Raw genomic sequence first — 12,075 nt, 5'->3', positions numbered from 1 at the left:
GTATATATCTTTAATTTTTGTTGGTATTACAATAATGACATTAGGCATGATATTGTAGGCAGGATTCACAATATTTTTCAGATTTGATTATCACCTGAAGCTTCTTCATGGTGTACTCATTAAAAATTAGAAGTATTTCTTGTATAATCTTAAGCTTTAGAGTTCCATGACATTCTTTATAATGTCAAACCTCTCAACAAAATATACATATTTCCATCTTTTATATTTCTTTACCAGCTTTATTGATATATGATTAATATATAACAGCATGTAAGTTTATTTTACTTTTTATATACCCTTTTTAATCCTCATGTGAGGACATGCTGAGAGAGAGAGAGAGAGAGAGAGAGAGAGAGAGAGAGAGAGAGAGAGACAGAGAAAGATAGACTGATGTGATAGAAACATCGACTGGTTGTCTTCTATAGGTGCCCCAACTGGGAATCGAATCCAAAAGCCAGATATGTGCCCTGACCAGAAATTGAACCAACAACCTATTGGTGCACAAGATGATGGTCAGCCAACTGAGCCACTCTGGCTGGGCAACACTGTGTAAGTTTAAGGTATATAACATGATGATTTCATATGCCTAGATAGTGTGAAATGATTACCACAATGAGATTAAAATATCCATAACCTCACATAATTACCATTTTGTGTACACATAGTAAGAACATTTAAATTCAACTCATAGCAATTTTCAAGTATATAATACAGTACTATTAACTAGTCACAATTCTATATATTGGAACCCCCCAAATTAAGTTATTCATCTTCTAACTGGAACTTTGTAACCTTTGACTATTTAAAACAATATGATAACTGTTGATTTTACAACATTGAAATATGTTGATGTGTCTTTTCAACATCACAAAATGGTAGATTTAAATACTAACACAAGCACATAGAAATTTACAAGCAGTGGAATCTTAGAAATTTGACGGTTGGGTGAGCATGCTTACATACTTTGCTTGTCACCTTTCTGGCTTCCATGCATCATTTTCCAACGACCAGACAGGATTAGTTTTAGGTTCTTTCTCCAACAACTTGGCCTGTGTTGTTGGTTGTTGTTTTTTTTAAGACAATTGGTCCAGGGTAGCATTATTCTTTTTTACTTTTTAATTCAAATAAAAAATTCACCTCTGAATCTTCTTAACCTTTAAAGACTCTGAGGTATTCAGCCACAATATTGGTTGGCTAATCAGGGTAGGATGATATAAATTTCCTTTAAAATTACCTGCTACAAAATGCACTTGTTTATTTTCTATGCCTCTCTCTTTTTGTGCTATCTGTCCCTTATTTCCAGTTCCCCAAATGCCCTATGGCTTCACACTGCTCCATGGTGACCCAAGATCCCCTACTTTGACCCTCTCTATCAAATAAGAAGGGCCCTGGACTTTCCTATGAACTAAAATTTGCCCTGCTCTCTTTCCTGATCATAATACTCAGCCCTCAAATGGTTCCATGGATCTGGAAGTACACTGGAGAGGTTAAGAACTTACAACAGCATGAATTAGTTACCTCTTGTAAGAAGTTCAGTATTTTAACAAAAAATAACTAAATCCAAAAGTTTGTATCTCTAATGGTGTTAGATTTGTCAGGCACACCAGAAAGCTAGGGATGAGATTTTCCCTTTTAAAGCCAAATAACTTAAATCAACAAAAGAGAAGTGCTGGTGAGGATGTGGAACAAAAGGAACCCTCGTGCACTGCTGGTGGGAATGCAGACTGGTGCAGCCACTGTGGAGAACAGTATGGCGTTTCCTCAAAAAACTAAAAAACGGAACTCCCATTTGACTCAGTGACCCTACTTCTAGGAATATATCCCAAGAAACTAGAAACACCAATCAGAAAGGACATATGCACCCCTATGTTCATAGCAGCAAAATTTACAATAGCTAAGATTTGGAAACAGCCTCAGTGCCCATCAGCAAATGAGTGGATTGAAAAACTGTGGTACATCTATACAATGGAATACTACACTGCAGTAAAAAAGAAGTTTTTACCATTTGCAACAGCATGGATGGAACTGGAGAGCATTATGCTAAGCGAAATAAGCCATAGGAGAAAGATAAATATCACATGATCTCACTCATTTGTGGAATATAATGAACAACATAAACTGATGAGCAAAAACTGTTCCAGAGACAGAGAAGAGAAGCATAGATCAGACGGACAAACCTCAGAGGGAAGGTAGGGAAGGGTGGGGGTAGGGGGAGAGATCAACCAAAGGACTTGTATGCATGCAGATAAGCATAACCAATGGACACAAGACATCAGAGGGGTGAGGACATGAGTAGGGGTGTGGGAGGCAATGGGGGGATAAGGACACATATATAATACCTTAATCAATAAAGAAAAAAAAATAAAAGTCCGAAAGACTGAGAAAAAAAGCCAAATAACTTAAAATAAAAACATGAGTCCTAGTGCAGGCTCTGCTGCTAGTTGACTATGTGATTTTGTACAAGTCACTTATTTTCTATGAGCATAGGTTTTCCTTTCTTAAAAACTGAATGGACTCCAGATCTTACAGTCCAAGTGCCCATCAGTAGATGAGCATATAAAATGCTGTGGTACATTTACACAATGGAATACTATGCAGCTGTCCAAAAGAAGGATCACTTACCCTTTGAGACAGCATGGAGAGACCTGGAGAGCATTATGCTAAGTGAAATAAGCCAGTCAGAGAAATATGGAACAAGTCTTTGAAAAAAAGCTCAGCATAAATATTTTAGGTCTTCTCGGGCCTTTTCTGGGTATGGATCTTCTGTGGGCTTACATGTGTGCTTTACCCCACTATCTTTCATATACATGGCTGGAAATTATATATTATATATATTATATATAATATCTCTTAATTTCTTTAAATCTCACTTCTATTTCTCCTGTGATCCCTAGATATTCTATTGTATTCCTTTATCCATACTATTTTGTCTCCAGATGTTTACAAGTCTGCATTCCCATTGCAATTTTCATGTGTTTGATGCCTGCCATTGGATTCTGTGGCTTCCAATCTGAGATACAAACTATACTACCATTCTCATCTGAGCTATAAGATAAGTAAATCAATGGTGCCCCTCCCTTATCAGCAGGGGATACAGTCCGACATCCCCAGTGGATGCCAGAAACTGTGGATAGTAGCAAAACCTATACATACTATTTTTCCTATACATACATACATACATACATACATACCTATGATAAATTTAATTTTAAGCTAGGTACAGTAAGAAATAAACAACAAAAATTAATAGTAAATTATAACAGTAAACTTTAATAAAAGTTTATGTGAATGTGAACTCTGTGTCCCAAAATATATTATTGTACTACACTCATCCTTCTTCTTCTTGTGCTGATATGAGATGGTAAAATGCCAAACTTATTCATGAATCTGCATAGCCTTTCCTTACTTACAGTAAATGGCTTGATATCCCTTGTTTAAAGGCAGTGGTTGGCAAACTGTGGCTCGCGAGCCACATGCAGCTCTTTGGCTCCTTGAGTGTGGCTCTTCCACAAAATACCGACTTCTGCGCATGGGCCAGGAAGTTTCAATCGCACTGAACATGCACGCTCGCACGTGGTATTTTGTGGAAGAGCCACACTCAAGGGGCCAAAGAGCCGCATGTGGCTAGCGAGCCGCAGTTTGCCGACCACTGTTTTAAGGGATCCTCTGCTGAATTCTTTGCATAGGATCAATGCTTCCTGCCATCATAGGCTGCTGTCAATCACAACACATTTTCTGTTCATGTCTTCCACCCATTTAATGCATTTTCCATTTTAACTTAGTACTTACCATGCAGTGTCTGTGCCCTTACCTTTTGTAGTTAGAGGTATAATAGCCAACTAGCATAACCTTATTTTTCTTTTTTAACAATTTCATTGATAGAACATTTGTTCTTATAGATCTTAGCAACCTCATCATACCATTTGTCCTTTTCTCAGTAAGTTGAGAATTTTCACATTTTTACTTAAAGAAAACACTATGTGGCTTCTCTTTAGCATATCTAAACTACCAGCATCATTACGCTTGCTCTTTGAGGCCATTATTAAGTAAAATAAGAGTACCTTGGTCACAAGCACTGCAATACCACAGCAGTCAATCTGATAACTGAACAGGCTACTAAATGACTAATGGGCAGGCAGTGTATACAGGGTGGTTTCATTAGATAAAGGGACAATTCATGTTCTGGAGTGGAATGACATGAGATTTCAAAACACTACTCAGAATAGTGTGCAATTTAAAACTACTTAACTTTATTTTGGGAATTTTCCCATTTAGTATTTTTGGACCGTAGTTGACTGTGGGTAACTGAAACCACAGAAAGCAAACCTATGGATAAGGAAGGCTACTGTACTGAAATCAGTTTCTTGACTAACCCACAGTGAGACCAGAAAATGTTTTAAACAAGCTCCACTTTTTTCCTTGTATCCTGAAGAGAAACTAAAAAGTAAGTTGCCTTCCACCCAATATGCCATGTCACCCTTGGATGGGGATGGTACAAGAGCAAGCATAAATGCTATGAAATTTCCTCCCAATTTGAATGTGGCTTTTTCTTGGTTGGTCATTTGCTTGGTTGTTGTATATGTTTCCAGAGCTCTCACAAAGTTATTTTAATCAGCCTGTAGTTGTTTATTTGATGTTCCCATGGAGGAATGAGGGTCTGGAGCATCTTAATCTGCCCTTGTGCTGACATAGCAGAAGCTACTGTTGTCTGGATTTATTTAATTTTAAATAAAATATTTGAGGTTCCTGTGTTTTTCTGAGTAGTAGTTTTGCTGCAAAACTATTTTGTAACAATTTTAATTTGAGAAAGAATAGAAGGCATTATCTCAATAAATTGGTGAGATTATTAATTTTAACAGCCTCTTTGGAAGGCTAGTTGGCAATATAATACTGGGTTATGCATACATACACATAAATTCTTTAGTTAATCTCTCCCCCTTCCCTCTAAGATTCCTCAGTCTGTTGCATGCTTCTTCTATGCCTCCAGGAGTGGGGAGGAGGGAGTCAATGGAGGAAAATAAAAGGGAGATATCTGGAATACTTTCAACACAAAGATAAAAAACAAAATAAATAAATAAATAAAATTTACAATAAAAATATGTACATACTTTATATTCTTGGAGATCCTCAGAAATACTTTCAAATACGAAGTTGACAATTTGAAACCAGTTATATTAGAGAGCATGCCTTTGAACAAAGTTCAAATGTAAAGGCCTAGAACAGATGTTGATAATATAGAGTGCATAAATTTATATTTAGGCATTTACGTTCTCAAGTAGCTTCATAATATTATTTTCTGGTTTTCTTTTGTCAGCCATTTGTTCCATCTTTCAAGTGAGCCATGAAAGATTAAATAGAAACTCCAAATTCTTTTAATGGTGCTGCCTAAGTTCCCAAAATTCATTATAGCAAAGGTTATATTCTTATCGAGGGAATGTAAAGTTACTCTCAAAATTAATTTCTATATTTTTTTGTTTGACTATATAAATATTGTTTTCTGAAATTCAGAGGAGAACTTTATTGCTTAAAATTTTTATACTTGACTCTCTTTTGGAGGGCTGTTTAAGATTAATTCATATGCTTTTTCTGAAAAAAGAGAAGGCATTCTGTAAATGTCCAATGAATGTATTAATTTATGCACACAATTTAATACTATTGTAGTTTAAGCTTTTTATTATATTTGGAGTCATGGAAACGGATGACTTAAATCTCAGAAACAGATCACAAACTTAAAGTTCTCTTTCTATGATAGCTGTATGTATTACATATTAAAAAATTGATTTCATGTACATAATATTTTGATTCTGAGTGACATAAATTAAGCCATTATTCTAAACCTTTCTAAACTTACAGTAAATAGATAATTTTCTCCAAATAAATGATGCATCCCTTTTTGTTAAATAACTATTGTAATATATCAGATGTGATTCTATTTTAAGATATTATTTTAAAAGACTGAAATTGTTATTTGAAAGGAAATATATATGAATAATATAAAGCAAGAGCATACAATGTTTTCACTGAATTAAAAGCATATGGCCACCTATGCAATTATAACTGTTATTAATATTTAGAACACTATGCTTTAAGTGCCATGAGAGAGAGGGACACCAGTGTGAGAGATCCTCTTGGTCTCTCCCCTTGAAGTTTCAGCAATTTGAATAGCTATAATTCAACAAATGATTCCCAGTTCAGCACACAAACACATCTGAGAGATTCGCACAGTGAAACATCTAAGCCTGGGCAAATGGGAGTGAACTGGGAGGTGAGAAGGGAGAAGAGATCAAAGAAGTCATGGACTCATCCCTGAAGCCCATAGCTCACTGCAGAGCTCAGCCCAAAGAGTGGAGAAATCAGGTTATGGCTGGCACTACCTCCAGAAAGGAGAAGCAAAGAGATTTAATAAACATTCATGCAGGAATGGGCAGTATGAGCTACAGCTGAGTCCAGTGACTTGGGCAGGGATGAAGAACAGAGGTGCGGCCATGGTTTTCTGGCAATCAGCATTCCAGGCAGAGAAATGAATCCACAGAGCCTGACAGACTTCCTTAATCTCCCAGAACTAGCCTCCCCTCATCCTTAGGGTCAGTTTGCAAAGTACATTATCTGCAAACTGCAGGACTAGAATTACAGAAACACTTTTTCTCTGAGTTAAAAGGTACACTCTGAGACTCTCCCAGGGTCTGGTGGAAATGAAGGGGGGGATGCAACAGCATCTGCTGGTTACCATTGTTGTGAGGGCAAAGCAACAAAGGAGGTGACCAGGTATCCCCATCTCACATTGAGGCTGAACTTCTGGAGGCATCTGGCTGCAAAGGACAGCACTGGGATTTCACGGATTTGGAACCCTGAGCAGTTGGTCTTCTGTGACTCTGATGAGCAGATCACAGGGGAAGCGCCCACCTCCTACCGCAGCGGTTGTCAACCTGTGGGTCGCAACGCCTTTTGGAGTCGAATGACCCTTTCACAGGGGTCGCCTAAGACCATCGGAAAACACATATATAATTATATATTGTTTTTGTGATTAATCACTATGCTTTAATTATGTTCAATTTGTAACAATGAAATTGGGGTCACCACAGCATGAGGAACTGTATTAAAGGGTTGCGGCATTAGGAAGGTTGAGAACCACTGTTCTAAGGGAACAGAGGCCATTTCCTATCACTACGCAAAGATGTGAAAAATAATTTAAAAACTTGTGATTCAGCACCTCCTACTGGAAAACAATATAAAGACTTCTTATCAATCTACTAGAGAAATGGCACTCATACACAGATGCCGAGGCAGAGAAGGAATCCATCAAATACCATGAAAAACCAAGGTAATGAGGCAGCTCAAAGAGAAAATGAATAATATCTAGAAAATAAACTTAGAAACATGTAAATATGTGTTTAAAATGATGGAGAATTCAAGATTGAAATTCTGAAAAAAAATCAACAAGATGCAAGAAAACTCAGATAGGCAGTTCAATGAACTCAGTAACAAAATCAATGAACAGAACAAGTACTTTATCAAATGTGCCGTGCCAGCACAGCCAATGGTTCGGTGAGCCTGAGGAGGCACGGTGAAGGATTAAAGAAAAGACAAAGAGAATAACGAGCATGAATGGCTAAGTGGATCTCCTATGCCTGGATGAGGCCACAGAGAAGGATCCAGCCAGCAAGCTGAGACTTTATTTTATAGCCAGAGGTAAACAAGGTAGTGGTCACCATAGTTACAATGTTCTTGTGAGTTTCACGTGTTTTGGCAGCATTTGCTGCACCTTCCACAGCCCATTAGCTACCTAGGAAGGATCTAGGGGGCAGCCATAGGTCAAGCTTAATTATGCTAAGAGAGCTGTGCCTTCTAAGCTGGGGCTAGTTTATGGCTCTGCCACAGGTCAATCCGAGGCTTAACTCTAGAGCCGCTCCCTACAATCAAAGAGACTGAAACTGAAAAAAAAACCCAAATGTAAATTGTGGAGATGAATAACTCATTAAAAGAGATCAAGAATGAGCCCTGTCTGGATATCTCAGTTGATTGGAATATTGACCCAATGTGCCAGGGTTTCAGGTTTGATCCCTGGTCAGGGACGATGCAGAAATACACCTATGAATTGCATAGGTGGGTGGAACAGTAGGTTGATGTTTCTCTCTGTCTCTCTCTCACTTCTTCTCTCTGTAAAAAAATTTAAAAAAAAAATGACTAACAAACAGAAAATAGAGCCAACAAGGTGGAGGATAGAATTAGTGATGTCAAAGATAGAAATCTAGAAATGCTGCAGAGGAAAGAAGGGTGAGACTTCAGCATAAAAAAAGAAAGAATTCTAAAAGAACTATCTCATTCAATCAGAAAGAGTAATATAAGTAAAATAGGCATACCAGAATAAGAAGAGAAAGAAAGGAACAAAGAGCTATTCAAACAATTAATTGACAAGAACTTCCCAAACCTATAAAAAGAGCTACATCCTCGAGTCCAAGAAGCAAACAGAACACATAATTACCTCAATTCAAAAAGGCCTTTGCCAATGCACATTATATTAAAACTGTCAATAAACAATGACAAAAACAAGAATCCTTAAGGCAGCTAGAGAAAAGAAGAAAATAACTTATACAGGAAAGTCAACTAGGCTATTATTAGACTTTCAGCTGAAACTCTAAAAGCTAGAAGAAAGGGGAACCAAATATTCAAACTACTGAGGGAGAAATTACCAGCCAATAATAATGAATTCAAAAAGTTATGCTTTAGATATGGAGGAGAAATAAAGACTTTTCCATACGTGCAGAAGCTAAAGGGATTTATCACCAGAAGAACCATTGCAGGAAACACTCAAGGAAGTTACCTGAAACAAGAACAAAGGGTCACAGAACTGTGAGTAAGATCACCAACAAACTTAAAGCATAAACAGGGATACTTTGTGTCAACAAAAACATAAATGGGTAAGGGGTAAAGGTCTGAATTTGCAAAGGAGGATTGAGATTAGATGCATTCAAAAGAAAAAGGACGACTGTATATATGAAACTTTCTTTTTCATAAACCTAATGGCAACCACCCATAAAAAAAACAAAAACTGAGACACATAACTTTAAAAAAGAGGAAAGAGAGGAGAAAAGTATGAAATACCACCAAACAAAAACAACAGACAGAAACACAAGGAAAATAACCAATGGAGACACAGTGTTCCAGAAAACAAAAGATAAAATGACTATAGAATATCCTCATACATTAATAAGTACCATAAATTTAAATGGACTGAATTCAGCAATAAAAAGGCACAGAGTAGCAGACTGGATCAAAATAAAATCCAAACACATGCTGCCTTTAGGAGACGCATCTGACCTGCAGAGACATAGATTCTAAGTGAAAGGGTGGAAAATGGTTCTCCAGGCAAATAGCATCCATAGAAAAACAGGTGTATCTATCCTTATATCTGACAAAATAGATTTTAAGATAACAAAGTTAAAAAGAGACAAAAATGGACATTTTATATTGATAAAGGGAACACTACATCAAGAAGACATAACACTTCTCAATATACATGCACCCAATCAGGGAGCACCGGAATACATAAAATAACTACTAACAGAAATAATGGGAGAAACTGGCAAAACACACTCATAATAGGGGACCTAAATACTCCATTGAAAGCTGTAGATAGATCATTTAAATAGAAAGTCAATGAAGAAATACCGACCTTAAATGACACATTAGAGAAAATGAACGTAATTGACATTTACAAAACATTTCATCCCAGGACATCAGATTATACATTCTTCCTCAGTACACATGGAACATTCTTAAGCATAGACCATATGTTGGATCAAAAAACTAGCCTCAACAAATTTAAAAAGATTGATATTATACCAAGCAAATTCTTTGACCTCAATGTTTTGGAATTAGAAATTGACTGCAAAAAGGAAGTAAACACCCTACAAGCATGTGGATATTAAATAATATACTACTAAGAGTGACTGAGTCAAAGAAGAAATAAAATAGAGACAAATGAATAGAATAAATTACAATAGGTCGTATCAAAACTTCTGATGCCCAGCCAGTGTTGCTCAGTGGTTGAGCATTGACCTATAAACCAGGAGGTCACTGTTCGATTCCTGGTCAGGGCACATGCCCGGGTTGTGGGCTCAATCCACAGTGTGGGGCATGCAGGAGGCAGCCAGTCATGATTCTCTCTTATCATTGATGTTTCTATCTCTAGCTCTCCCTCTGCCTTCCTCTCTAAAATCAATAAAAATATTTTTTTAGAAACTTCTTGGATATAGCAAAAACAGTAATAAGAAGCAAGTTTATATCATTACAGGCCTATCTGAAGAAACAAGAAAAATCTCAAGTAAACAACCTAACATTACATCATAAAGAACTAGAGCCTTAGCTGGTTTGGCTCACCAGATAAAGTGTTGGCCTGCACTAGTACACTACTGCTAGGAATGTAGACTGGTGCAGCCATTATGGAAAATAGTATGGAGTTTCCTCAAAAAGTTAAACGTGGAACTACCATTTGACCCACTGGTCCCACTTCTAGAAATATATCCTAAGAATCCTGAAGCATGTACAAACAAGTACCTTTCAATAATAACTTTAAACGTAAATGGACTGAATGCTCCAAACAAAAGACATCGAGTGGCTGAATGGATAAAAAAACATGAACCATACATCTGCTGTCTACAAGAGACCCACCTCATTAGAAGGGACTCACACAGACTGAAAGTGAAAGGACGGAAAAATATCTTTCAGGCAAATGGAAAGGAAAAGAAAGCTGGGGTAGCAATACTTATATCGGACAAAATAGACCTCAAAGTGAAGGCCAGAACAAGAGATAAGGAAGGCCACTTCATAATACTAAAGGGATCAATACAACAAGAAGATATAACCCTGGTAAACATATATGCACCCAATGCAGGAGCACCCAAATTCATAAAAAAACTCCTGGAAGATATCAAAGGAGAGATCGACAACAATACAATCATAGTAGGGGACTTTAATACACCATTGACAGCACTGGATAAGCCCTCTAGACAAACAATCAGCAAAGATACAGCAATCCTAAATGACTCACTAGATCAGATGGACTTAATTGACATCTTCAGAACACTTCACCCCAAAGCCAGGGAATATACATTCTACTCAAATGCTCATAAGACATATTCAAAAATAGACCATATATTGGGTCACAAGCAAAGTATCCCCAAATTCAAGAAGATTGAAATCATAAAAAGCGCCTTCGCAGACCACGATGGCATAATATTAGAAATAAACTACAATAAAAACAACCCAAAATACTCAAACACCTGGAAGCTGAATAGCAAGCTATTAAATATTGATTGGGTTACCAATGAAATCAAAGAAGAAATTCAAAACATCCTGGAAACTAATGACAATGAAAACACAACAATCCAAAACCTATGGGACGCAATGAAAGCAGTCCTGAGAGGGAAGTTTATAGCTCTACAGGCCTATTTAAAAAACAAGAAAAAATGGTAGTAAATCATCTAAATCTACAGCTCAAAGAATTAGAAAGAGAGCAACAAGAAAACCCCAGAGTGAGCAGAAGGAAGGAGATAATAAAGATTAGAGCAGAAATAAATGACATAGAGACCAAAAAAACAATACAGAAAATCAATGAAACCAAGAGCTGGTTCTTTGAAAGGATAAACAAGATTGACAAACCTCTAGCCAGGCTCACCAAGAAGCAAAGAGAGAGGACCCAAATAAACAAAATCAGAAACGATAGAGGCGAAATAACAACAGACCCCACAGAAATACAAATGATTGTTAAAAAATACTATGGACAGCTCTACTCCAACAAACTAGATAACATGGAGGAAATGGACAAATTCCTAGAAAAATACAACATTCCAAAACTCAATCAGGAAGAATCTAAAAATCTCAACAGGCCAATAACTATGGAAGAAATTGAAGCAGTCATCAAAAAGCTTCCAGCAAACAAAAGCCCAGGACCAGACGGCTTCACAGGGGAGTTTTACCAAACATTCAAGGAAGAACTAAAACCTATCCTCCTCAGACTACTACAAAAAATTCAAGAGGAAGGAACACTTCCAAGATCATTCCATGAAGCCAGCA

At 37.0% G+C, this 12,075-nt stretch overlaps 1 protein-coding gene across 1 annotated transcript in view; it reads right to left on the bottom strand.

Annotated features, from left to right (window-relative positions):
* Positions 1–12,075, bottom strand: part of KLHL4 (kelch like family member 4) — a 98,244-nt gene that overhangs the window by 48,967 nt on the left and 37,202 nt on the right. The gene's annotated exons all lie outside the window — the stretch shown is intronic.

This window comes from Myotis myotis, unplaced genomic scaffold (genome assembly GCF_014108235.1).
Source record: "Myotis myotis isolate mMyoMyo1 unplaced genomic scaffold, mMyoMyo1.p scaffold_m19_p_4, whole genome shotgun sequence".
In the NCBI taxonomy this organism is placed as follows: domain Eukaryota; kingdom Metazoa; phylum Chordata; class Mammalia; order Chiroptera; family Vespertilionidae; genus Myotis; species Myotis myotis.
Note: the sequence above shows the minus strand (reverse complement) of the source record. Positions and strands in the feature narration are given on the sequence as shown.